The 26,455-nt window shown below is 36.0% G+C and overlaps 1 long non-coding RNA gene across 1 annotated transcript in view; it reads left to right on the top strand.

Annotated features, from left to right (window-relative positions):
- Positions 1 to 15,078: 15,078 nt before the first annotated feature.
- Positions 15,079 to 26,455, top strand: part of LOC105234767 — a 27,908-nt gene continuing 16,531 nt past the window's right edge. Inside the window, exons 1-2 of the long non-coding RNA XR_002141533.2 lie at positions 15,079 to 17,996; positions 23,840 to 23,903. This is a non-coding gene — a long non-coding RNA (uncharacterized LOC105234767). The remainder of the gene's footprint in view (positions 17,997 to 23,839; positions 23,904 to 26,455) is intronic.

Below are 26,455 nucleotides of genomic sequence, written 5' to 3'. Positions count from 1 at the left end.
GGAACACAAGCAGGGGGAGTGGGAGAGGAAGAAGCAGGCTCATAGCAGAGGAGCCTGATGTGGGGCTCGATCCCATAACGCCAGGATCACGCCCTGAGCCGAAGGCAGGCGCTTAACCGCTGTGCCACCCAGGCGCCCCATAAATTCCTACTTCTTAAGTGTGGGTTCACATAGTGACTTCCTTTCCAAAAAGTGAAGTATGGAAAAGAGGGAAAAGTGTAATGTTACAGTGGTCGATCCCATAACGCCATATCCAACCAGAATATCAAGGTCAACATCAGTCATAAATCATGTGATATTATATATCCTTGATAGGATGTGATGAAAATGATACATTATCTCTATGGGTGTCTTCACAAAAACCCATAACCACAGTGTAATCATAAACAAAAAGCAGACAAATTTCAAATGAGGAGCATTCTACAAAGGAGTACTCCTCCAAAGTATCGAAGTCATCAAAATCAAAGAAATCTGAAAAAGTATTACTGCCAAAAGGATCCTTATATGTATCTTTTGCAAATATTTTCTCCCAGTCTGTGGCTTGTTTTCTCATTCTCTTGACATGTTTTTTACAGAGTAGAAGTTTTTAATTTTAATAAAGTCTAGCTTATCAATTATTTCTTCCATGGATTGTGTCTTTGATGTTGCATCTAAAAAGGCATCATTGTACTCAAGATCTAGGTTTTCTACTATGTCATCTTCTGGGAGCTTTATATTTTTATGATTTACATTTAGGCCTATGATCCATTTTAAGTTAATTTTTGAAGAGGGTTTGTGTAAGATCTGTGTGTAGAATTATTTTTTTGCACGTGAATGTTTGAATACTCCATCACCATTTTTTGAAAAGACTGATTGCTTCATTGCATTCCATTTGTTCCTTTGTTGATGATCAGTTGACTATACTTATGAGATTCTATTTCTTGACCTCTATTCTGTTTTATTGATCTATTCACTCTTTATCCAATATCACACTGTCTTGATTACTGCATTTTTATAGTAAGTCTTGAAGTTGGGTAGTGTTAGTCCTCTAACTTTGTCCTCTTTAATTTTATATTGACTACTCTGGGTCTTTGTCTCTCCATATAACCTTTAGAATCAATATGATGATATCCACAAAATAACTTGCTGTTTTTGACTGGGATTTTATTGACTGTACAGACCAACTAGGAAAGCAGTAACATCTTGACAATATTGAGTCTCCCTGTCCATGAACACAAAATATTACTCAACTTAGTTCTTTTATTTCATTCATCACAATTTTGTAGTTTTCCTTGTATAAATCTTGTCAATATTTTGTTAGATTTTAATTATTTCATTTTTGGGGGGTGCCAATATAAATCATATTGTGTTTTTAATTTCAAATTCCACCTGTTCTTTTCCATCACAAAAGAAAGCAATTGACTTTTGTGTATTAACCTGATATTCTGCTAACTTGCCATACTCTCTTACTAGTTCCAGGAATTTTTTGTTGATTCTTTCAGGTTTTGTACATAGATGATTATGTCATCTATGTACATCTATGAACAAAGGCAGTTTTATGTCTTCCTCCCCAATTTGTATATGTCATATGTAATAATGTCCCTCCTTTCATTTCTGATATTAGTACTTTGATTTCTCTCTTTTTCTTAAGTTAGCCTGGTTAAAGGCTCATCAATTTAATTTAAAAAAATCACTTTTGATTTATTGATTTTTCTCTAATAATTTTCTATCTTCAATTTTATTGCTTTTTGCTCTATTTTTTTTTAAAGATTTTATTTATTTATTCATGAGAGACAGAGAGAAAGAGAAGGAGGCATAGGCAGAAGGAGAAGCAGGCTCCATGTAGAACAGGGAGCCCAATGGGGACTCAATCCCAGGGTCCTTGAATCATGACCCTCTGAAGTAAAGTCAGATGCTTAACAAACTGAGCTACCCAGGCACCTTCTATTTTTTTTTTTCTTTTCTTCTTTTTACCTGAGATTTAAATTGCCCTTCTTTATCTCATCTCCCTAGGTGGGACTCAGATTAGAAATTTTAGATCTTTATTCTTTTCTAACACATACATTAAATGCTATAAATTTCCTTCTAAGCACTGCTTTTGCTGTATCCTACACGTTTTGATAAGTTGTATTTTCCTTTTCATTTAGTACAAAATATTTTTTAATTTCTTTTGAGATTTATTCTTTGATGTGTTATTTAGAAGTGTTTTGTTTAATATCCATGTATTTTGGGATTTTCCAGGTATCTTTATAGTACTGATATCTAGTTTAATTACACTGTGCCTTGAGACCAAATATTGTATGATTTCTGTTCTTTTACATTTTTTGTGTTTTATGGCCCAGAATGTGATCTATCTTGGTGAATGTTCCATGTAAGCTTAAGAACAATGTGTATTCTTCTGTTATTGAAGTAGTCTATAAATTTCAATTATATCGTTTTGATTGATGGTATTTTTGAATTCAACTATGTCCTTACTGATTTTTCTGCCTGATGGATCTACCCATTTCTACTAGAGGGGTGTTAATTTTTCAACTATAATAGTCAATTCATCCATTTTTCTTTATAATTCCATTAGATTTTGTCTCACATAATTTGATACTCTGTTGTTAGACAAACATTTGTATTCTATAATCATAGGTACTTAATGTGTTTATGCTATGGACATAATCTTGACTTCATAATCAGTTTAGTTCCACATGTTCCAAAGCTGTATCTATATAAACAGATCCATTCTTAAATTTGGGACTTTCATAAAGTCTGTTGAGATTGACTTACCTATACTTTACTCAGATTATACTTGTGTGAATGGATTCTTAAAAGGATTAAAATCCATGGACTATTATAGAAACTCACTGTATTTATTTATTTATTTATTTGATTGCTTGCAAATGAATAGAAACTCCCTCCTTTCCATTGGAAAATACATCAAGCAGATTTTATAACTTTCTCTCTCTTTTTTTTAAAGATTAATTGATTGATTTGACAAAGAGCGATCAAGCAGGGGGAGTTGCAGGCAGAGGGAGAGGGAAAAGCAGGCTCCCCACTAAGCAGAGAACCCAATGTGGGGCTTGATCTCAGGACCCTGGGATCATGACCTGAGCCAAAGGCACACGCATAACTGACTGAGCCACCCAGGTGCCCCTAACTTTCTTTTTAGATTGCTTTCCATCAACATAGTAATCTCAGATTTACATCAGAACTTCAATTTCACATCCAACTCAAGAAAATTTATCCCACTAATGTATGCTTGAGGATATGTGATAAAGAGAGATGTGGTGTTATGTGACATTTTCATTACAATTTCCTTTTTTCTTTCATTTCTTCACAACACTCCTGCTAATTGGCCATTTAAAAGGAAAGAGGAGCTGAAGAATTCCAATTCTATTGGAAGGGGTGGTGGAACAAATAAAAGAAGAAATCAGGGGAAGCATATTGAAGTCTGCCATTATTCTTTGAGGTTATTTTTGTAGGTTTCCACATGCTCATTGTCTTTTTGTGAATCAGTTTCTTGATTTTTTGGTAAATCATCATGAACGCATGTACTATATGGTTCCCTTGTGCTGCATTCTCTGATTAACCTTCTATGACCTGTCTCAGCATTTAGAACAAGAGCTACCCCATCAGCCTACCATGACAAGGGTTTATTACCCAGGCAGGCAGCCTTCTTGAGCAGGGTCTCACCAAAGCAATACATGTCCAGTTGCCTTCTGTAGCATAAAATTGTCCCTCAGGAATATCACTAATCTTTTTGTTAAATAAGTAATCTTAAGTGGTGTAATTGTTAATCCCTCTCTTCTTACCCTGCTCTCTTGTTTGTTCTTAAAACTTTCTGATGGCAGATTTCTTTGGGCTGTAAATAGGTACCACCTTTTTCATCTATAGCCTGCAAAATCCACTTACAGCACAGAGCAAGACTGAGTTTCTGAAGCTCAGCAATGATTTCGATAGGAAGGAAAAAACCTAAGTTTCCATAACTCAGGATTCTCTTAAATCCCTTTTCATTTAGCTCAGAGGGGGGAATTATTCTGTCACATTCTGCACATCATTTCATACTAGACTGAGAGCTCTCCACCTCAAGGGCTCTCTTCAATCCCTTCTAAATGTGCTCCTATCACATTTCTGATTTTTCTCTTAAACAGCGTTGGCCAGAGGATAGCAGCTAAAAACTGTCTTGCTCTTTGTCTTGCATTGATGTGTCTACTAGATCACAAATAATGGATGCTTTTTTAAAGAATCCAAGGTGAAAGAGAAGAAAGAAAAAGAAGGAAAAAAGGAGAAAGAGAGAAAGAAGGGAGGGAGAGAGGGAGGGAAGGAAGGAAGAAGGAAAGAAGGGAAAGGAAGAAAGGAAGAAGGAAAGAAAGGAAGGAAAGAAGATATACTGAGTTGGGCATAAATTGCAAGAGTAGAATTTTAGAAGAGAATTGAGACTGTTCATTCAAATTGGGCTTCTCTAGAACAAATGAAAATGGTTTACTTGGGCAATCAGGATTGAAATCTATGGAGGAAAATACCTGGCTTTCATTTTATGATAGCTAATTCAAAGGACACTACATAGAAAGTGCTAGTATATGAGTATACGTTTATTTCTAGTGATCTTTAGGCTTTTTTTCTACATCCCCACATATTATAAGAAGAACCCGGATAAGCAGGACTGAACTAGTTACCAAAGCTTTTCCTGGAAGATTTTCTTAAATTCCATTATTACTTGGAAGTGCTTTTAGCTGGGGGTAGCTATTTTTTCCAAGGGATGAGATAGTGAAGGAAGGAAGCAGGGAGTACAGTATTTCTATAAAAACCTTTATATTGGGGAAACTTTTTAGATTTTCCACAATTGCTGTCACTGAAAAAAAGGTCTGTATGGTTGTAGTGTTTGAGGTGCGTTATGTACTCCCAGGGTAGTTAAAATGTGTTTGAGCTGTGACATTTTGTAGGTAAGGATCTAGAACAGTATGCACTGATATTTACTTTGATCCTATCTCAGAATTGTGAAAGTATGTCAGGAAAATCTTAAAATGACAATTATAACTGCTTGATCTTGAAGTAAGATGAACTATATTTATGTTAATGAGAGGGAGATTTTAATTTCTTGTCCTTCAGAAAGACATCTCATGAAATTTAATGACTACCATGTCTGGATTATTCCTTTTACATTTCACCTTAGAAAAAGCATCTTAGCTAACTTTCAGAGCACTTATAAATCTTTTTATACTCAGAGGAAGAAGATCCAGTAATGAAAATACTGGCATTTCTTTTCAGTGTTTTTGTTTTTTTGTTGTTTTTTGTTTTTGATCCTTGAATTTACCTTTGGAATATCCCCTCTAAATATTGACCAGTTCTGCCCTTGCTCTCTTCCTATCTTTCATAGCATTATATTGAAAGATGATGAATCTGATTAGATAAGAACACATTCTTGGTGAATTGCTGTATCAGATTTTTTGTTGTGCCTATTTGTTAATTGTGAATTCTTTGTGCAAGCACTAAAGCTATAGACTGCAGATTTTTTAAATCACTGCAAGTCACTGAGAAACAGACCATGGAACTTTTCCTATTATTTTAAGCAGTGACATTAATATGAAAAAATTAGTCTACTTATCCTAATGCCTACTTATGTGTCACCTATCTTTCCTTCATAAAGCTGGCTTTTTAATAAGTTAAAAGCCTATTTTACAAAGGAGATGGATGCTCATGAGGTATCTTGTAGAATTGAGGTGGCATGTTAGTCACCCAGGTCTTTCTCAGAATGATGTGCTTTTAGGTACTCAAATACAAGACCGCAGAATATTGTCATCTCTCAAGAATCACTTACTAATTGCCTTTCATGAGTTGACAGTTGGATGACACTAAAGAAAAATATATGGATTCCACTTTTAAGAGTTTTCCAGTTCAACTGAGGACACATCATGGGGATATGTGGATATGACTAAGAATTTTTTTAAAAATTTTATAATTAAAAGGAAAATGCTCTACCACCTATTAGCTGAATGATCCTGGAGAAACCATCTGATTATTTGGAACATTAGTCTTCTTGTTTATAGAAAGAAGACTATTCTTCACATCTTTGTGAAGATCTTTGCAAAAAATATTTTACAAATAGGAACACATTGCACAAAAGTTGGTTGTAAAGATGTGCAATTAGGAGTTGTAAGAAAAAGCAGTGATATGTTAATCAGGGTAGGTGACCCCCTATTCTTAGAATTACTGGGGATTAGGATGTGAGAGAAAGCATACTGTTCAAGCCCTGCTCTCAGCCAGACTGCCCAAACAATTGCACCTTGGGCTGTGGATCATCCAGCTATTTGAGTTGAAATAGGTAAAAAGGAATCTGGCAAAATTGGAAGAATTAATAGATGAACGTGAATGAAGTGATTAGAGGAGCTTTGTATGTATGTGATATAATTTGTGTATACTTTTTATTCAATAAATCATACATACATGTCTTTTATAACACATGGACCTTAAGTGTATAGAGCAAAGAATTCTCACAGAAGGAACACTCAAAACCAGCACTTGATCAAGAAATAGACAAAAATATCCTTAAAATCAAGTCAGAAAATTGCCAAGAAGGGGTAACTTCTATGTTACTAATTTTTGCCTTTTTTGAATACTGTATGAAAGAAATCATACTGTATGTACTCAAGGGCCTGGCATAGTTCGTTCAATATTATATTTTTGAGTTTTCTCTAGCTATTGCATGTAGCTATAACATTTCTCATGCTCAATGTAGTCTATTGGATAAGTACATCAAAATTTATCCATTTTACTATAAGTGAATACTTGGATTCTTTTATTATTTTTATTATTACAAATAATCCTGCTACAAAAATTCCTGTACATATCTTTTGGTAAACACATGCACTCAATTATGTTGGATACATTTCTAGGTCATGGTGCTTGTGCATAGTCAGCTTTAAAAAGTACTACAAATACTTCTCAGAAGTTGTAGAATTTACACATTCACCCACAGTGTATGAGTTTGTAAGCTGTTCTATGCTATAATTTTACCTGTTCTGATAGATCTGTAGTAGAATGTCCTGTAGATTTAACTTACATTTCCTGTATGACTAATAACACTGAACACCTTTCCATAAACTAATTGGCCATTTATATATAATCTAGCTTGAAATACCTAATCAAGTTTGGTTGTTATTTTCCTTAACAATTTGAAGGATTTTTTTTTCCATATTCTGTATACAGGTCCTTTGTTGGACATACATGTTGTGAATATTTTCTCCTAGGCTTCNCACCTTTCCATAAACTAATTGGCCATTTATATATAATTTAGCTTGAAATACCTAATCAAGTTTGGTTGTTATTTTCCTTAACAATTTGAAGGATTTTTTTTTTCCATATTCTGTATACAGGTCCTTTGTTGGACATACATGTTGTGAATATTTTCTCCTAGGCTTCACCTTGCCTTTGCACTCTCATAGTAATGTCTTTGGGTAATAAAAGTTCTTAATTTTAGTGTAATTTTTTAATCTCTTTCATCATGGGTATAGCTTTTTGTTTTGTTTAAAAAAAAATCTCCTTTCACAATCCCAATACATTTTATGCATTCCTATGTTATTTTCTGGAAGTTTTATTGTTCTGCCTTTCACTTGTAGGTCTACTATGTATCTGAAATTGTTTTGTTAGAATGGATAGCCAATTGTCCCAACAATATTTATTGAAAAAAAAACAAAAACAAACAAAAACAAACAAACAAAAAACCTTCCGCCATTGCACTACGATGTCATTTGAGTTCTATATCCAGTGAGTTATGTGTGTGGTTCTTTATAAGGGGATTTTCTTAATTGTATAGATTTTATTATTTGTTGACGTCTGCATAGTGATTCTTTATACACCGTTTCTTGGTCATATTTTCAAACTTCTCTTTTCTCTATTTCAGCAACTTATATAAGGTTATTTTATATTCTGTGACTGATTATTTCAATATCTCTAGGCTTTGAGTGTCTGATTCTATTGCTCTGCTTTTTCAGCTAGCTGTCACTCATATTGCATTATTTCCTTGAGTATTTTTTTTNTGCCTTGAGACCAAATATTGTATGATTTCTGTTCTTTTACATTTTTTGTGTTTTATGGCCCAGAATGTGATCTATCTTGGTGAATGTTCCATGTAAGCTTAAGAACAATGTGTATTCTTCTGTTATTGAAGTAGTCTATAAATTTCAATTATATCGTTTTGATTGATGGTATTTTTGAATTCAACTATGTCCTTACTGATTTTTCTGCCTGATGGATCTACCCATTTCTACTAGAGGGGTGTTAATTTTTCAACTATAATAGTCAATTCATCCATTTTTCTTTATAATTCCATTAGATTTTGTCTCACATAATTTGATACTCTGTTGTTAGACAAACATTTGTATTCTATAATCATAGGTACTTAATGTGTTTATGCTATGGACATAATCTTGACTTCATAATCAGTTTAGTTCCACATGTTCCAAAGCTGTATCTATATAAACAGATCCATTCTTAAATTTGGGACTTTCATAAAGTCTGTTGAGATTGACTTACCTATACTTTACTCAGATTATACTTGTGTGAATGGATTCTTAAAAGGATTAAAATCCATGGACTATTATAGAAACTCACTGTATTTATTTATTTATTTATTTGATTGCTTGCAAATGAATAGAAACTCCCTCCTTTCCATTGGAAAATACATCAAGCAGATTTTATAACTTTCTCTCTCTTTTTTTTAAAGATTAATTGATTGATTTGACAAAGAGCGATCAAGCAGGGGGAGTTGCAGGCAGAGGGAGAGGGAAAAGCAGGCTCCCCACTAAGCAGAGAACCCAATGTGGGGCTTGATCTCAGGACCCTGGGATCATGACCTGAGCCAAAGGCACACGCATAACTGACTGAGCCACCCAGGTGCCCCTAACTTTCTTTTTAGATTGCTTTCCATCAACATAGTAATCTCAGATTTACATCAGAACTTCAATTTCACATCCAACTCAAGAAAATTTATCCCACTAATGTATGCTTGAGGATATGTGATAAAGAGAGATGTGGTGTTATGTGACATTTTCATTACAATTTCCTTTTTTCTTTCATTTCTTCACAACACTCCTGCTATTGGCCATTTAAAAGGAAAGAGGAGCTGAAGAATTCCAATTCTATTGGAAGGGGTGGTGGAACAAATAAAAGAAGAAATCAGGGGAAGCATATTGAAGTCTGCCATTATTCTTTGAGGTTATTTTTGTAGGTTTCCACATGCTCATTGTCTTTTTGTGAATCAGTTTCTTGATTTTTTGGTAAATCATCATGAACGCATGTACTATATGGTTCCCTTGTGCTGCATTCTCTGATTAACCTTCTATGACCTGTCTCAGCATTTAGAACAAGAGCTACCCCATCAGCCTACCATGACAAGGGTTTATTACCCAGGCAGGCAGCCTTCTTGAGCAGGGTCTCACCAAAGCAATACATGTCCAGTTGCCTTCTGTAGCACAAAATTGTCCCTCAGGAATATCACTAATCTTTTTGTTAAATAAGTAATCTTAAGTGGTGTAATTGTTAATCCCTCTCTTCTTACCCTGCTCTCTTGTTTGTTCTTAAAACTTTCTGATGGCAGATTTCTTTGGGCTGTAAATAGGTACCACCTTTTTCATCTATAGCCTGCAAAATCCACTTACAGCACAGAGCAAGACTGAGTTTCTGAAGCTCAGCAATGATTTCGATAGGAAGGAAAAAACCTAAGTTTCCATAACTCAGGATTCTCTTAAATCCCTTTTCATTTAGCTCAGAGGGGGGAATTATTCTGTCACATTCTGCACATCATTTCATACTAGACTGAGAGCTCTCCACCTCAAGGGCTCTCTTCAATCCCTTCTAAATGTGCTCCTATCACATTTCTGATTTTTCTCTTAAACAGCGTTGGCCAGAGGATAGCAGCTAAAAACTGTCTTGCTCTTTGTCTTGCATTGATGTGTCTACTAGATCACAAATAATGGATGCTTTTTTAAAGAATCCAAGGTGAAAGAGAAGAAAGAAAAAGAAGGAAAAAAGGAGAAAGAGAGAAAGAAGGGAGGGAGAGAGGGAGGGAAGGAAGGAAGAAGGAAAGAAGGGAAAGGAAGAAAGGAAGAAGGAAAGAAAGGAAGGAAAGAAGATATACTGAGTTGGGCATAAATTGCAAGAGTAGAATTTTAGAAGAGAATTGAGACTGTTCATTCAAATTGGGCTTCTCTAGAACAAATGAAAATGGTTTACTTGGGCAATCAGGATTGAAATCTATGGAGGAAAATACCTGGCTTTCATTTTATGATAGCTAATTCAAAGGACACTACATAGAAAGTGCTAGTATATGAGTATACGTTTATTTCTAGTGATCTTTAGGCTTTTTTTCTACATCCCCACATATTATAAGAAGAACCCGGATAAGCAGGACTGAACTAGTTACCAAAGCTTTTCCTGGAAGATTTTCTTAAATTCCATTATTACTTGGAAGTGCTTTTAGCTGGGGGTAGCTATTTTTTCCAAGGGATGAGATAGTGAAGGAAGGAAGCACGGAGTACAGTATTTCTATAAAAACCTTTATATTGGGGAAACTTTTTAGATTTTCCACAATTGCTGTCACTGAAAAAAAGGTCTGTATGGTTGTAGTGTTTGAGGTGCGTTATGTACTCCCAGGGTAGTTAAAATGTGTTTGAGCTGTGACATTTTGTAGGTAAGGATCTAGAACAGTATGCACTGATATTTACTTTGATCCTATCTCAGAATTGTGAAAGTATGTCAGGAAAATCTTAAAATGACAATTATAACTGCTTGATCTTGAAGTAAGATGAACTATATTTATGTTAATGAGAGGGAGATTTTAATTTCTTGTCCTTCAGAAAGACATCTCATGAAATTTAATGACTACCATGTCTGGATTATTCCTTTTACATTTCACCTTAGAAAAAGCATCTTAGCTAACTTTCAGAGCACTTATAAATCTTTTTATACTCAGAGGAAGAAGATCCAGTAATGAAAATACTGGCATTTCTTTTCAGTGTTTTTGTTTTTTTGTTGTTTTTTGTTTTTGATCCTTGAATTTACCTTTGGAATATCCCCTCTAAATATTGACCAGTTCTGCCCTTGCTCTCTTCCTATCTTTCATAGCATTATATTGAAAGATGATGAATCTGATTAGATAAGAACACATTCTTGGTGAATTGCTGTATCAGATTTTTTGTTGTGCCTATTTGTTAATTGTGAATTCTTTGTGCAAGCACTAAAGCTATAGACTGCAGATTTTTTAAATCACTGCAAGTCACTGAGAAACAGACCATGGAACTTTTCCTATTATTTTAAGCAGTGACATTAATATGAAAAAATTAGTCTACTTATCCTAATGCCTACTTATGTGTCACCTATCTTTCCTTCATAAAGCTGGCTTTTTAATAAGTTAAAAGCCTATTTTACAAAGGAGATGGGTGCTCATGAGATATCTTGTAGAATTGAGGTGGCATGTTAGTCACCCAGGTCTTTCTCAGAATGATGTGCTTTTAGGTACTCAAATACAAGACCGCAGAATATTGTCATCTCTCAAGAATCACTTACTAATTGCCTTTCATGAGTTGACAGTTGGATGACACTAAAGAAAAATATATGGATTCCACTTTTAAGAGTTTTCCAGTTCAACTGAGGACACATCATGGGGATATGTGGATATGACTAAGAATTTTTTTAAAAATTTTATAATTAAAAGGAAAATGCTCTACCACCTATTAGCTGAATGATCCTGGAGAAACCATCTGATTATTTGGAACATTAGTCTTCTTGTTTATAGAAAGAAGACTATTCTTCACATCTTTGTGAAGATCTTTGCAAAAAATATTTTACAAATAGGAACACATTGCACAAAAGTTGGTTGTAAAGATGTGCAATTAGGAGTTGTAAGAAAAAGCAGTGATATGTTAATCAGGGTAGGTGACCCCCTATTCTTAGAATTACTGGGGATTAGGATGTGAGAGAAAGCATACTGTTCAAGCCCTGCTCTCAGCCAGACTGCCCAAACAATTGCACCTTGGGCTGTGGATCATCCAGCTATTTGAGTTGAAATAGGTAAAAAGGAATCTGGCAAAATTGGAAGAATTAATAGATGAACGTGAATGAAGTGATTAGAGGAGCTTTGTATGTATGTGATATAATTTGTGTATACTTTTTATTCAATAAATCATACATACATGTCTTTTATAACACATGGACCTTAAGTGTATAGAGCAAAGAATTCTCACAGAAGGAACACTCAAAACCAGCACTTGATCAAGAAATAGACAAAAATATCCTTAAAATCAAGTCAGAAAATTGCCAAGAAGGGGTAACTTCTATGTTACTAATTTTTGCCTTTTTTGAATACTGTATGAAAGAAATCATACTGTATGTACTCAAGGGCCTGGCATAGTTCGTTCAATATTATATTTTTGAGTTTTCTCTAGCTATTGCATGTAGCTATAACATTTCTCATGCTCAATGTAGTCTATTGGATAAGTACATCAAAATTTATCCATTTTACTATAAGTGAATACTTGGATTCTTTTATTATTTTTATTATTACAAATAATCCTGCTACAAAAATTCCTGTACATATCTTTTGGTAAACACATGCACTCAATTATGTTGGATACATTTCTAGGTCATGGTGCTTGTGCATAGTCAGCTTTAAAAAGTACTACAAATACTTCTCAGAAGTTGTAGAATTTACACATTCACCCACAGTGTATGAGTTTGTAAGCTGTTCTATGCTATAATTTTACCTGTTCTGATAGATCTGTAGTAGAATGTCCTGTAGATTTAATTTACATTTCCTGTATGACTAATAACACTGAACACCTTTCCATAAACTAATTGGCCATTTATATATAATTTAGCTTGAAATACCTAATCAAGTTTGGTTGTTATTTTCCTTAACAATTTGAAGGATTTTTTTTTTCCATATTCTGTATACAGGTCCTTTGTTGGACATACATGTTGTGAATATTTTCTCCTAGGCTTCACCTTGCCTTTGCACTCTCATAGTAATGTCTTTGGGTAATAAAAGTTCTTAATTTTAGTGTAATTTTTTAATCTCTTTCATCATGGGTATAGCTTTTTGTTTTGTTTAAAAAAAAATCTCCTTTCACAATCCCAATACATTTTATGCATTCCTATGTTATTTTCTGGAAGTTTTATTGTTCTGCCTTTCACTTGTAGGTCTACTATGTATCTGAAATTGTTTTGTTAGAATGGATAGCCAATTGTCCCAACAATATTTATTGAAAAAAAAACAAAAACAAACAAAAACAAACAAACAAAAAACCTTCCCCCATTGCACTACGATGTCATTTGAGTTCTATATCCAGTGAGTTATGTGTGTGGTTCTTTATAAGGGGATTTTCTTAATTGTATAGATTTTATTATTTGTTGACGTCTGCATAGTGATTCTTTATACACCGTTTCTTGGTCATATTTTCAAACTTCTCTTTTCTCTATTTCAGCAACTTATATAAGGTTATTTTATATTCTGTGACTGATTATTTCAATATCTCTAGGCTTTGAGTGTCTGATTCTATTGCTCTGCTTTTTCAGCTAGCTGTCACTCATATTGCATTATTTCCTTGAGTATTTTTTTTGCTTGTTTTTTTAATAATTTGCTTTTACACTAGGAAGGAAATTTTTCTTGGAATTTTATCTGTGNGTCACTCATATTGCATTATTTCCTTGAGTATTTTTTTTTGCTTGTTTTTTTAATAATTTGCTTTTACACTAGGAAGGAAATTTTTCTTGGAATTTTATCTGTGGATTTGCTTTGAGATCTGGGTTCCTCTAGGGAAGACTCATGTTGTATCTCCTAGTTGCCTGGGATTACCAGCAATCTGAGACCACTTTTAATTTTCCATCTGAGGTATATTTCAAATCTTGAGGGTAGCATGGATGCAGAACAAATTAATTCTTCATTTGAGATTATTTTGGATCTCATGTGTAGCATGAATTCACACCGAAACTCATATACCAGTTTGTGGTTACAGATTTTCAGGGGAGACTCTTTATTTTTCCCTCCTAACACCAAGTTCTAGACAAACAAAATTCCTTTCTTGCCTCTTCTGTATGATTTAAAAATTTTTTTTCCTATTTATTTGGTTAATCAGTTTTGGACATTTATTCTGACCTATGTGTGGGAGGTATACATACTCCTTTGAGAACTCAGAATTGTGTAAGGCTCACCGATAGCTTGCCCATTTGAGGAGAGTCATCAATTTTGTGTTCGTCCTCTGGACCCCGAATAGTTATCAAAGTTAGAACTCTGACATTCAGCAGAAGGCCTCAGAGAAAAACATAAATTTGACATTAAATTAGCTCCTAAGATTGCGGCTTTATTTTCATTTCGCCTTTGCAGATTTATTCCCTCAGTAATGCGACCATTTGTATTATTTTAGATCAGATATTGTCTCTCTTATCCTACCCAACAAAACCTTTACTTTTTAAATGTTTTTCTTCAAGAAAGGATACATGTTTCTGAAAGTAGTTAATGATTTCCTGAATAGAGCAAAATCCCGGAAGGCTGGGCTATACACAGAGTAGAGGAGCTTCAAGGCAAAGACAGAATTTTTTTTTTAAGATTTATTTATTTGAGAGAAAGTGAGTGAGTGAGAGAGAGAGTAAGAGCACACACAAGTGGGGGGGACAGAGGAAGAAGCAGACTCCCCGCTGAGCAGAGAGCCTGACAAGGGGCTCCATCCCTGGACCTTGGGATCATGAACTGAGCCGAAGGTAGACACTTAACTGACTGAGCAACCCAGGTGCCCCAAAGAAAGAATTTCTGAATCCTAACCTGGACCTAATTTCCCAGGCTGGAAAAAAAAAAAAAGAGAAAAAGGAAATTACAACTTGTTCATTGATTCTGTTGAGTAAAAGTATTGTGCTATTTAATTCAGCAAACCAATTATGACCAGACCCATAAGAATCCATTTATGAGATAATCTTTATGTAACTGGTGATCATACACTGAAATTTTTTAATAGAGTACCAGTCTATAATGACCATTTGCATTATAGAAATTATTCATCTAATAAACGTTATAGATGCTTTGAGGGGTTGGGAAATGATGGTGTAGACTTGCTTTTTACTTACTCAAATCACTTCTATTTCATAGTCAAGAATCACTTCTCAGCCATAAGTGCAAGGACTCTCAAGGCTTTTTAACTTGCTTTTCCTCTCATAGATGCCTTACTGAAACCTTGGAGGCAGACTCTTGATATAACAATCAATGTTGCCATATTTTCAGTTTCTTCCATTCCTCTAAGGAACTCTCTAGCTCTGTGTTGGGGCAGCAAATGGGTTCATAGAAATGAGCCAACCAAAAAGAATAATTTGTGAGAAGTCAAATGTTAATGTAATGTGAATGCAGGCTTAAGCTTACATGTGGCTGCAAAATTTGTATCAGTAGAATTGACGGTTACTAGATCTCATTATACTTTGTGTGCTTTTGGTGTTGATGACAGTCCTTTTCTCAGGGCAATGACTTAGAGGAAGATACTTATGTAACTGCTGTTTCTTATGACGTGTCCTAGAAGACTCTTCGATGACCCATTCTAGTTACCTTCTACTTTTTATTGATAACGATAAGACTCCTCTCAAGTATATTTTGCATTTTAATTGGGGATGCTTAAAAGGAGTTTGAGATTCAAAGACACTCATAATAGTAGAGAATGAGCAGAGCAGATGCCACCTTGGCAGAAGGACTTTTCTGACTCTCAAATTACCTCCATGTGATTTCTCAGTGTCACACGGGAAGTCACTTATTCTGTCACTTTAAGAACAGACTACCTTGATGGGCCCCATTTCTGCTGCACAATTCTTTGACCTTGATGGGAGAGTTTATTTTTTTTCTTTTTTTCCTCCCTTGTTGATATAGCGTCATAGCAATCAAAGGAGCAGAATCCAATAGCAGGGATTCAGGCCCAGGACAAGGCAAATGGGCTTAATTTTTTTTAGGGTCAAGCAGTAATTTACCAATCTGTCAGTTTGTCTTCTGTTCTCTGTCTTGAGTCATAATTGTATGAAACAGAATGAAAACAAAATAGGCTTCATTTTCAGGTCTTTGTATTTACAGTGGAATTTATCAGATGGCCCTCTAACCCCTATAAACAAGAACTTGTCGAGGCTTAGAATTCATAAAATTCTTTGAATTTGACTCTTCTTCCTTAGCCTGATGTACAAGTTAAAAATGGGCAAATATAATGTCCATAGGACGAAATAGCAGCATTTATTAAAACATTCATGTTAGAGGAAAAGACATCAAAATATTTTTGGTCAAAGATATTTAATCTTTCGCTACACATTAGATGTCTTTTCACATGAGCTTTAAATATGTAATTTAGGGGATCACAGTCCTATGCAGATAGCTAAAACGATGATCTGTTTGGCAATCCACTTTAGAACACATACCAACTTCATTTCCTTCCCAGGGTGCCAAGTTGAGATTTATTCCTGTGTAGGGGTAGGTGACTCGCATTAGTTACCTCCTGCTATGTAAGAAGTGACCCCTAGATTCAGTGGCTTAAAACAAAGTGAATTTTTATCTCACGGTTCTATTGGTCGATATTCTGGGTAGAGCAAACGGGACCTTCTACTCCAGGGATTTTCACAGGCTGTAGCCAAGGTACCAGCCAGGCTAGAGTCATCCTAAAACTCAGTTGAGGAAAGATTTGCTTCCAAGAAGCAAATCTGACACTTTCCCAAGTGTAATGTTTAAAAAATATTCTTAATAAACGGATACTCCAAAGTTACAAAGTACTGATTCCTCCAGGTGAAAAATAAACTACGACTCATTTTAATTTTGGCTCAGAGGAGCCTGATTTTCTCCACCTTAAGAGAACTGATCATCAGGCAGAATGAAAGAGCTGAGGTATTATTGCTTTATAGGATGGTTACAGATAACAGGGCTGCCATGCTAGGTTTCTTCATTGAGCTCGTTTTTTCCAGAAACGCAAACTTCCTGGCCCACCTAGAGACTTGCAGCATGTCCAAACAAATGCAGTGCTTCCACTTAATAAATAGTTGAGAATGAAAATTAATTTCAGGTCTTTCACTGATAAGGAACATAAAATTGTCAAAACAGCTTTTTGGGTTGAAGCTAGGCTTTATAAATATTTACTCAAAGACGAAAAACTGAATAATGAGCAGTTTAATCTATTCTTCCTTATATGCTTTAGTTCCACAGAAGCCAGTGGGAAGCTCTGATCTTGCTAAGAAGATATCCAACCGAGTAAAAATTGAGGAGTAGTGGGAAAATCGAGGGTGAAATCAGTGCTACTTACATGTAATGGAACTAATTTCTCCCTCCTTGGAACTCTGTTAGCATTCTTAATACCCCAGTTAGTAGATATTTCAAATACAAAACTTCTGTCTACTAAGTTCATTCAAGCCATCATTCTCTTTTGACCTCACCACAAAAATAGCCTCCTAACTAGTCTGTCTCCTTAATGCCTCTGCTTCGTTAAAAAAGCCACAAGGAGAAATCTAGCACAGTGGTGTGGGACGTCAGTAGCGGGAAATGTTGTGTATGTGGAGGGACATACGGTATATAGGAACTCTTTGTACTTTCTACTACATTTTACTGTGAACCTAAAATGTGCTGTAAAATAAGTTTATTAATTTGAAAAAAGGCCACAAGCATTCTTTCGAAACAAAGCCAGGTCATTTTTTCTTTTCCTTCTCTGCTCAATATCTTCCAAAACTTCCCATCCCTATCAAAATAAAATTTAACATCCTTACCATAACCCGTAAGCTGTATAAGATCTGGCCTAGGGTATTTCTCTGCCACCCTTCCAGCCGCCCTCTACCCGTTCTTTCATTTTTGACAAACTGGCTTCCTCATTACTCCTCAAGTGGACCGGTTGTGCCCCTCCTTCTGAGGTATTGCCTGTTCTGCTCTAACGGCATTCTCTCCTAGATATCTGCATACACTGTCCTCTTCGATGTACGTCAGAGGGGGACCACATATCTTGCAGAAGAGGCCCTTGCTCATCATCATCGAATCTAATAGAGTAAGCCATTCTTCTCCATCACTCCTCTATCCTCTGATAATGTTTCTGCATCTCTGTGCCACAATATAAATCTTTCTTTCTGACAACAAACTGTTGAATGGAAACTTTCGAGAGCATTTCTGTTCATTGTAATTTATTATCACTTTCAAGTAATCAATAGTGAGATAGTAAAAATACATTAGCAATAAGTTTCCAGTTCTTTGAAGACTGAATAGAAAGGATGTAAAATTATTTAACTTTGGGGTACTTGAGGATAAAATGGAACCATTGCTATTTTTAATTGAATATAGGTTGCTAAATGCATGAAATCAGGACTTCAAGTGATTATTGGTATCACAAATAGATATCATATTGAGCTTTATTTTTTTATTTTTTTTAAAGATTTCATTTATTTGAGAGAGAGAAAGAGCAGGGAGAGAAGCAGACGGGGAAGCAGACTCCCAGCTGATAAGGGAGCCCGAGGTGGGCTCCATCCCAGGACATCACAACCTGAGCTGAAGGCAGATGCTTAACAGATTGAGCCACCCACGTGCCCCTCACACTGACCTTTAAATACTACCTGTCTTGTACATAATATGAAAAAAGTCCTTTACAGCAGGTGTAAAATAGCAGCTTTCAGCTTGTTACTTGCATCTCTTTCAGAGATTCTAATTTATTTGGCATAGCATTTAGCCTAGGAAGCGTGAATTGAGAATCACTGGATTAGAAGCTTGTTTTCTCTGACACCTTGCCTAACATCCTATCTGCAATTAATAAGAAGCTCCTGGGTTAGGGATTTCACAAGCCAACATTGGTAGGACGACTTTTATATCAGGGAAACTGTTGCCAGACACAGGTAAACTAAGTGCTGGGGAGAAAAGAACATCGCCTATGAATTTACTTGCCGAGTCTTTTGATGACTGCGTGTGTCAGAACCGTTCTTCCTTCATTCCATTATTGTAATCCGAGTTCACCTAGTTAACCTCAGAGCTTGAACCTAGAAGCTCAACTACAAAGTCTGGGTCTTACTGATTTAATAACCTGTGATCCTCCAAACAAGTATATTTGTGGCATGTTTTGTTTCATTTTATTCCTTTTACCTACCATATGAGCTCTCAAGGACAAAGGCTAGGTTACTTTTACCTTTATTATTTATTTTCCTGGGCTAAGAACTACATAGGTACTGACTGATGGGTTTAATAAGCCATGAATATTAGCTTCTCAAGTTGATGGTGACTACTAAGGAAATCAGCACTGTGTTTGGAACTTTGAAAGTAGTGTGGTCCAGAGGAAAAAGAATAGGCTGTGGACAGTGACACGTATGGGTTTGAAATCCATTTCCATTGATTCCTCGATTTCAGCAAGGAAATTAACCTCTCTGTGCCTTGATTCCTTCACCTGGAATAACCACTCTTTAGAACTGTTGATTAAGTGAGGCTAGGCATTGGATGCATCTGGCACAGGGCTTGGAATATGGTCACCACTTCATCAACAGTATCTTACAAATAGTATATTTATTTTATTTATTATATAATTTATATATATCTTATAAATATTATCAGATATTACAGGAGATTGTTTTTATTTTACCATATCCACTCACCTCTAAATGGATTCTAAACTTGTTGTTTATTTCAAAATCATTCACTAGTCTTGAATTACGTAAACTGTCCACACTAAGTCTAGTTAAGCACTGTGAAATATATGAGGACCACTCAAGTGAGACTAAGCAAAGGCTGTTTATTTAGAGCTTGCTCTAGCAAGACAGTCAGCCAGCATCATTTGGTTTTAGCTGAGACTCAAAGGCAGAGGAGTGTAAAAGCTATACAGTGAGCAAGAGAGAAAGCTTCAGAAAATCCCTGATTGGAAGCTGTTGACATGGGGAAGCTGGAGACAGGCTAAATGGTGAGACATCCTGTATGATTCATTAGTGGAGTCCCTCTGGCTTTCCTGGTTAGTTGGAAGTTGGAAGTAAGGGAAAAGGTTAGGGAAGCTCTCATTGATCATGTCCTGACAATTTGGGGTCAGTTGCTCCAGAGTTTGTGGGATGGCTTCCACTGCTGGTTGCTGCAGGCTTGGGTCAGAGTTCTATTTTAGTAGATGGTCTGGGCATTGTCTGGTTGTATATTCAGCATAAGGAGTGGGGATGGTTGTAGTAAATAAGGTCAATCTTTAGTATTAGTGGTACCTCTGTTTAGAAGGTGCTAAAGCTACTGCTGCAAAATCTATTTGCTGATGCCTACAATTCTTTTAAAGAGCTCTGGGTTAAAATTCAAGCCAATTAACTTTGAGGCAGTTATTTGGTTTGAGCCCTAAACTTTATGCTTAATTTACACGGCTTGTTGTTCAAATTAAAAAGCTATGTTGGCACCTACTTACATCACAAACAGACATTTACATGTTGTACCCGTGCTCACTAGCTATGCCCTTCATTTTTATCTACTAATAATCATAAATGTACATGTAAAGGCATAAAGGTTTAGTGTAAACATTAAATAAAAATGTCTACTTAGGCTTTCATATGCTACTTTCAATGTTTAGTATTTTAAGTTCTAAACTATTCTTTTAGAAAAAGAAGAGCATGGGTAATTTCTGTACAAAAGCCACGGAATGATAGCAATAAAACACTGTTCTCCTATCAGCCATCACGATGGAGGGGGCTTTAGCAGTGCTGACATTCCTCCAAAATAGTTCAGAAAGTCTCCAGGCACTAAGGTTAAATTGAATAAATTTCCTCTGGCTGCCTCTACTATGCACCATTTCTCTCTCCCCTTCTTGATGCTGGCTTTAGGGAACACTGTCCTCCTGTAGGTTATCAAATCTCCACAATCAGGTTTATGTTTTACTTTCATTTCTCATAGAGATTTCAGTGGTAACAGCACTTTGAACTTTCACTGCAGACCCCTCTCCTTAAGGGCCCAGGCATGAATCCCAGAGGACTTGGAACAGAGTAGGCAAACTGAGCAACACACTCAGTTGCGGTGATTAAAAAAAAAAAAAAAAATCTAAGAAAGGCTTGAACTACAGCTTATTGGAATTTTGACAGAACATTTTATGACCCTCCAGAATACGAGAGGGTTGGGGGCCAATCACCTCCCTCCTTTGCCCAAAGGCCATCATAAGACCATTTCTCATTGCCATGCAAGTTGATGAGGGAGGGGCTTTCTGCTCTAACCCTCAGAAAAGAGCTGCAGACTTAAACCTCTCAGGTGCGGTCTAAAATCCGCTCCTCAGCAATATATATATATCCCACAGTTCACACAGCAGTCATGTGGCTTCTGTTTCAGTGTCCTCCCTGTTGGTGAGTGAGGACAAGGGAGCTCCTGCTTTGGCTGTTTTTCCTTTCACCGTCCAAGTAAAACACTGTCTTAACTTTAAAGTGATACATTGTATCTTTCATTATGTGCCTTGCAAGTTGCCAAGCATCTGAGCGTGGAGCTGGTGCTGCAACAGACCCAGAGCCCTAGCTACCTACAGAGAGGGAAAGGCTTCCCTTAGGCCACTGGTTTCCTTGTCATGATCCCGCTTTGGAGTCTGAGAATCTTTCTTTCGTTTCTTGGCATTCTCTGGGAGCTCCAAACTGTCCACTCAAGCCAGTGTTTTAGTAAGGCTCGTTAGTGTGGCCTTTACTTTGATCTCATAATGCTGGGGAACTTTACAAAACCATTTTCCTAGAATTATGTAATATCTACTTACTGTAATAAATCCTTTCATGTCGTAATGCTCATAGATCTGCTTCCCTTAGTCTTGACTGACAGATAAAATTAGATTTTTTTTTTTTGAAAGCTTGTACTGCATTTGAATACCTCAAAGATTTTGGAATATATTAGTATATAGGAAATCTTTTGTCTACAAGAGGTAGTCATTAGAGGTTAGGATTTGGTAAGATTTGAGCAAATGTTGTTTTTTTGTTTTTTGGTGGGTTTTTTTTCCCCTAAAGCTGGATAAAACCTATCCAAGTCTCTGAACTGTCAGGTAGCAACTTTGGTTGCAAATCCTTCCCTCAATTCTAATTTAGATGTTTTCCCTAAGGCCACTTGGCAATCTTTGTCCTTACTTTTTTGTATACTTCTAAAATATAGAGAGTGGGCCAGGACTGCTGCTCAAGAAAATTGGATGATGAAAACTGAGAAAATTTGTGGAACCGATTAGACTGTGTGGGAAAAAGTACTTTTATTAAGGAAAAATTTCTACTGATATAAAAATAATTGTTCTTCCTGAGCAGAGGATACATATGCCAGGTGAATTTTGATTCTCTTTTGGTTTTATAACACAATAACATGACACATTTTTCTTAAAACAATGTATTTGTATTAATACAATTGTCATTTGAAAATAATCTTCGCATTTTTCATGTAATCTCTTGTTTATATAAGACAAACATTCTATAAATGAAAACATTCAATATCAGCAGTTTGAGTGACTTGTACTATGTTGTAAAGCTTGGAAGTGCTAGAAAATAATTCTATTAACATGATACCTTTTCAATTCCAAAAACTATCTTTTAAGTAAATTCGCACTTAACAAGCTCAAAAGGCAAAGGAAACCAAGATTGGTTAAGAGAGAATTTGTCCTCTTTTCAAGATTATTGACAACAGAAATTTGTGAAATTAGTAACTTCTGAAAGTTTCAATTGTCCCACTACCTCAGATATTTGTAGGTATTGACATCTCAGCTCCAAGGGCCTGAGCCCCTTAACACCTAGTCTTTAAAATTTGCAAGGGGAAAAAATTAACAATGGGCAATTGTAGCTGGACCATGAAACATTTCACACAGCATTGCCGTTTGAATATGAGATTAAAAATATTATTTAAAGAAAGTTCCTGACACTTGTTTTATACAAATCTAGTAAGGCGTCACATTTTGAGGATTTAGAATATAGTGTTTGCTAGTATGCCTAATTATGCATAAATTTCTAAATCAGTGGTGTCTAGCCAGGGGAAAACCTTAGAATCTCTGATAGAACTTTTCAAATATACAGGCAAAGGAACTGAGGTCAATAGAACCAGACTCTGTGGAGGACAGAACCTTCGTGTACACTTAAAAACAAATAATAATAAACATTAAAACTATAAAAAAAAAAAGGTACTTCCCAAGGTATTGCTGTATTTATGATGTGCATTATTAATAGTTGAGAAAATTCAGTAACACAGTAGAGACATTAAATATTTTCACAAAAGTAAACAACTATGCAGCTTTAATGTAAATCCAATTTCCCTGGCAGTTTTCATTTAGTTGTTACATAACAAGCAGAGCTCACAGTCCTTCAGCCTAACCGCACCTGACTGCAGTACTGCGCTGGTCCAGAAATGGTGACAGAAAACTCCCCAACTGTTATCTTCAGATGAAAGCCACTACCCATGACCTTAGATGGTTCAGCAGATGAAATTGTTTCGAATATGCTCTGCAATAGCATTTATTTTTATTAACTTATTTTGTCAAAATAATAAAGTCAGGGAGAAGGGAAGTAAAAGTATAGGGCTTTTATATGTAACTAAAATTATTAACTTAAAGTACTATTATAAGATGTTTTATGTGTGTTGTAAGAATTAATTGTGCTATTTTAAGGGGCGCTTGGGTGGCTCAGTTGGCAAAGCGTCTGCCTTCAGCTCAGGTCACGATCTCAGGGTCCTGGGATGGAGCCCCACTTAGGGCTCCCTGCACAGCGGGGAGTCTGCTTCTCCCTCTCCCTTCCCCCCACCTCTGCTCCTGCTCACGCTGTCTCAAATAAACACAATCTTTAAAAATATAAAATAAGTGATTATGCTACTTTAAAATATTTCATAAATGATTAGTCCAGTGTGAATATGGAATAACACTGCACAGACGTGCATGAAAGTGAAAGAGATTTATTATACTCACAGGTCCCAGAAGAGGGAAGCAAGTGTGCCACACAAGGGCCATAGGGGAGAAACTCCAAGGGAACAGGTGGGTAGCCCAGCAAGAGAATGAGGGTAAGTGTCTTTATCAGGGGTCAGGGTGGGGGCTTTCATTGTTGCCTTTCATCACTAGGTCACAGTCCGGGGAAGGCAAGAAGGGGAAATGACAGTGCTATGCCTGGTACCTGGGCAGGGTACTGAGAGCCTGTGTTTGGGGATGTTGAGGCATTGGGGAAAATGTGAATTTTTCAAAAATTTACAATGCCGCAAGGCTCACAATACCCTCCCCCATAGAAAAATACATGCAAAAAATATACAAAAAAGAATCAAATGTGATTACTACAAAAAAATCAGTGAAACACAAAAGACGACAGCAAAAGAGGAAAAGATGACCAAAAGAACTACAGAACAGACAGAAAACTCCTCACAAATGGCAGTAGTAAGCCTTTTCCTAGCAATCACTACTTTTAAGAGTGTGTGCTGGGGGATGAAAGGGGTAAAGATGGTCAAGAGGTACAAGCTTCCAGGTGATTAAAAAAAAAGTATGTATTTATTTTTTAAAGATTTTATTTATTTATTCAACAGAGATAGAGACAGCCAGCGAGAGAGGGAACACAAGCAGGGGGAGTGGGAGAGGAAGAAGCAGGATCATAGCGGAGGAGCCTGATGTGGGGCTCGATCCCAGAATGCTGGGATCACGCCCTGAGCCAAAGGCAGACGCTTAACCGCTGTGCCACCCAGGCGCCCCTAAAAAAGTATTTTAAATTGAAATGGAATAAACACCCCAATCAAAAGGTAGGGTATCTGAATGGATAATAAAAACCAACTATAAGTAATTCACTTTCTATTTAAGGTCACACATAAGCCGTGAAAGAAAAGGGGTCGAAAAAGATTTCATTCAAATAGGAAACACTAGAGAGTAGGTGTGGCTATACTTAGACAAAATACACTAAGTCGGAAACTGTCACAGGGAACACAGAGGAACATTATATAATGGCAGAAGTGTCAATCCATCAGGAAGACATAACAATTATAAATGTATATGTACTCAATATCAGAGCAACCAAGGAACTAAAGGGGAAAACAGTACTACAATAATGGTATGAGAGAAAACCTGCAACAAAATTTGTTTTAAAAGTTTAAGTTTGGGGCGCCTGAGTGGCACAGTGGTTAAGCGCCTGCCTTCGGCTTAGGGCGTGATCCCGGCGTTATGGGATCGAGCCCCACATCGGGCTCCTCCGCTATGAGCCTGCTTCTTCCTCTCCCACTCCCCCTGCGTGTGTTCCCTCTCTCACTGGCTGTCTCTATCTCTGTTGAATAAATAAATAAAATCTTTAAAAAAAAATTATAAAAAAAAAATTTAAGTTGTGTTCACTTTGATTATTGTGACCAACTCTATNTTTAAGTTGTGTTCACTTTGATTATTGTGACCAACTCTATATATATTTAGACAAATAATCAAAACTGATCTGCTCAATTAGTTCTGTCACCCAAATCAATATCTCTTCATTGAACCTAATTTTGTCTTCTTGGTATTAAATATATTATAATGTTTTTCTTTGTTTTACCATGAAAAAGGGGCTGTTTGTCTTAGAAAATCTTTTTATTTGCATTGTTTAAGGATGCAACATCCTTTCTCATATTCATTTCCTAATAATTCTAAAGTTAAGAAAAAATGAGACTGGTATCCGTTTTTATGAACGTACATAAATTATAATGGACACGTGGATAACGATCCACATCGAGAGAAAGGAAATCTTTATTTCTCTTAGCTTATAAAAAATTGAAAATACTAATGGGAATTATTAATATGCTTCTACCAAGTAGAGGATAACTCATGAAATGTAGTCTCACCCTCTTCAGGAAATCTTTAAATCCAATTATTTGGAGAAATATGACAGAGAGGGTCACTGTGAAACTTTATAATCTAAGCACACCAAGTATCTCTTATTGAAAGATTCATGTAGTTTCTACTTTCTTGGATGGAAAATGTTGACTTCAAGGCAGAAGTTTCTTTTTTCTGAAAGGAGTTATTCTGTTAAATTAATTAGTATATTCAGTTCACGATCTGTAATGTGAATTGAGCATAGCTGTGACAGAATTCTGTTGAGCTAGAAAAATTTTTGATTTTTCACTGAAGAATAGTTGACACACAATGTTGCATTAGTCTCAGTGTACAACATAGTGATTCAACAACTCTATACCTTCTGCTATGTTCACAAGTGTAGCTGCCATCTGCCACCATACCACCCTCTTACAGTATCATTAACTGTATACTCTGTGCTGTTCTTTTCATCCCTGTGACTTCCACATTCCATAACAAGAAGCCTGTCCCTCCCACTTGTCTTCACCCATTTTACCCATCCCTCCCCTTTGGCAACCACCTGTTTTGGGATTGCTATTTCTGGAGCTATATCTGCTTTTCAGTTATCCATTTGTTTTTTAGATCCATATATAAGTTAAATCATATGGTATTTGTCTTTGTCTGACTTACTTCACTTAGCATATTACCCGCTAGGGTCCATCCATGTTGTCACAAATGGCAAGACCTCATTCTTTTTTATGACTGAGTCATATTCACATATTCATACACACACACAC

This window comes from Ailuropoda melanoleuca, chromosome 19 (genome assembly GCF_002007445.2).
Source record: "Ailuropoda melanoleuca isolate Jingjing chromosome 19, ASM200744v2, whole genome shotgun sequence".
Classification (NCBI taxonomy): Eukaryota; Metazoa; Chordata; class Mammalia; order Carnivora; family Ursidae; genus Ailuropoda; species Ailuropoda melanoleuca.
The sequence above is the reverse complement of the archived record's forward strand: the minus strand, read 5'-3'. Positions and strand labels throughout refer to the sequence as shown.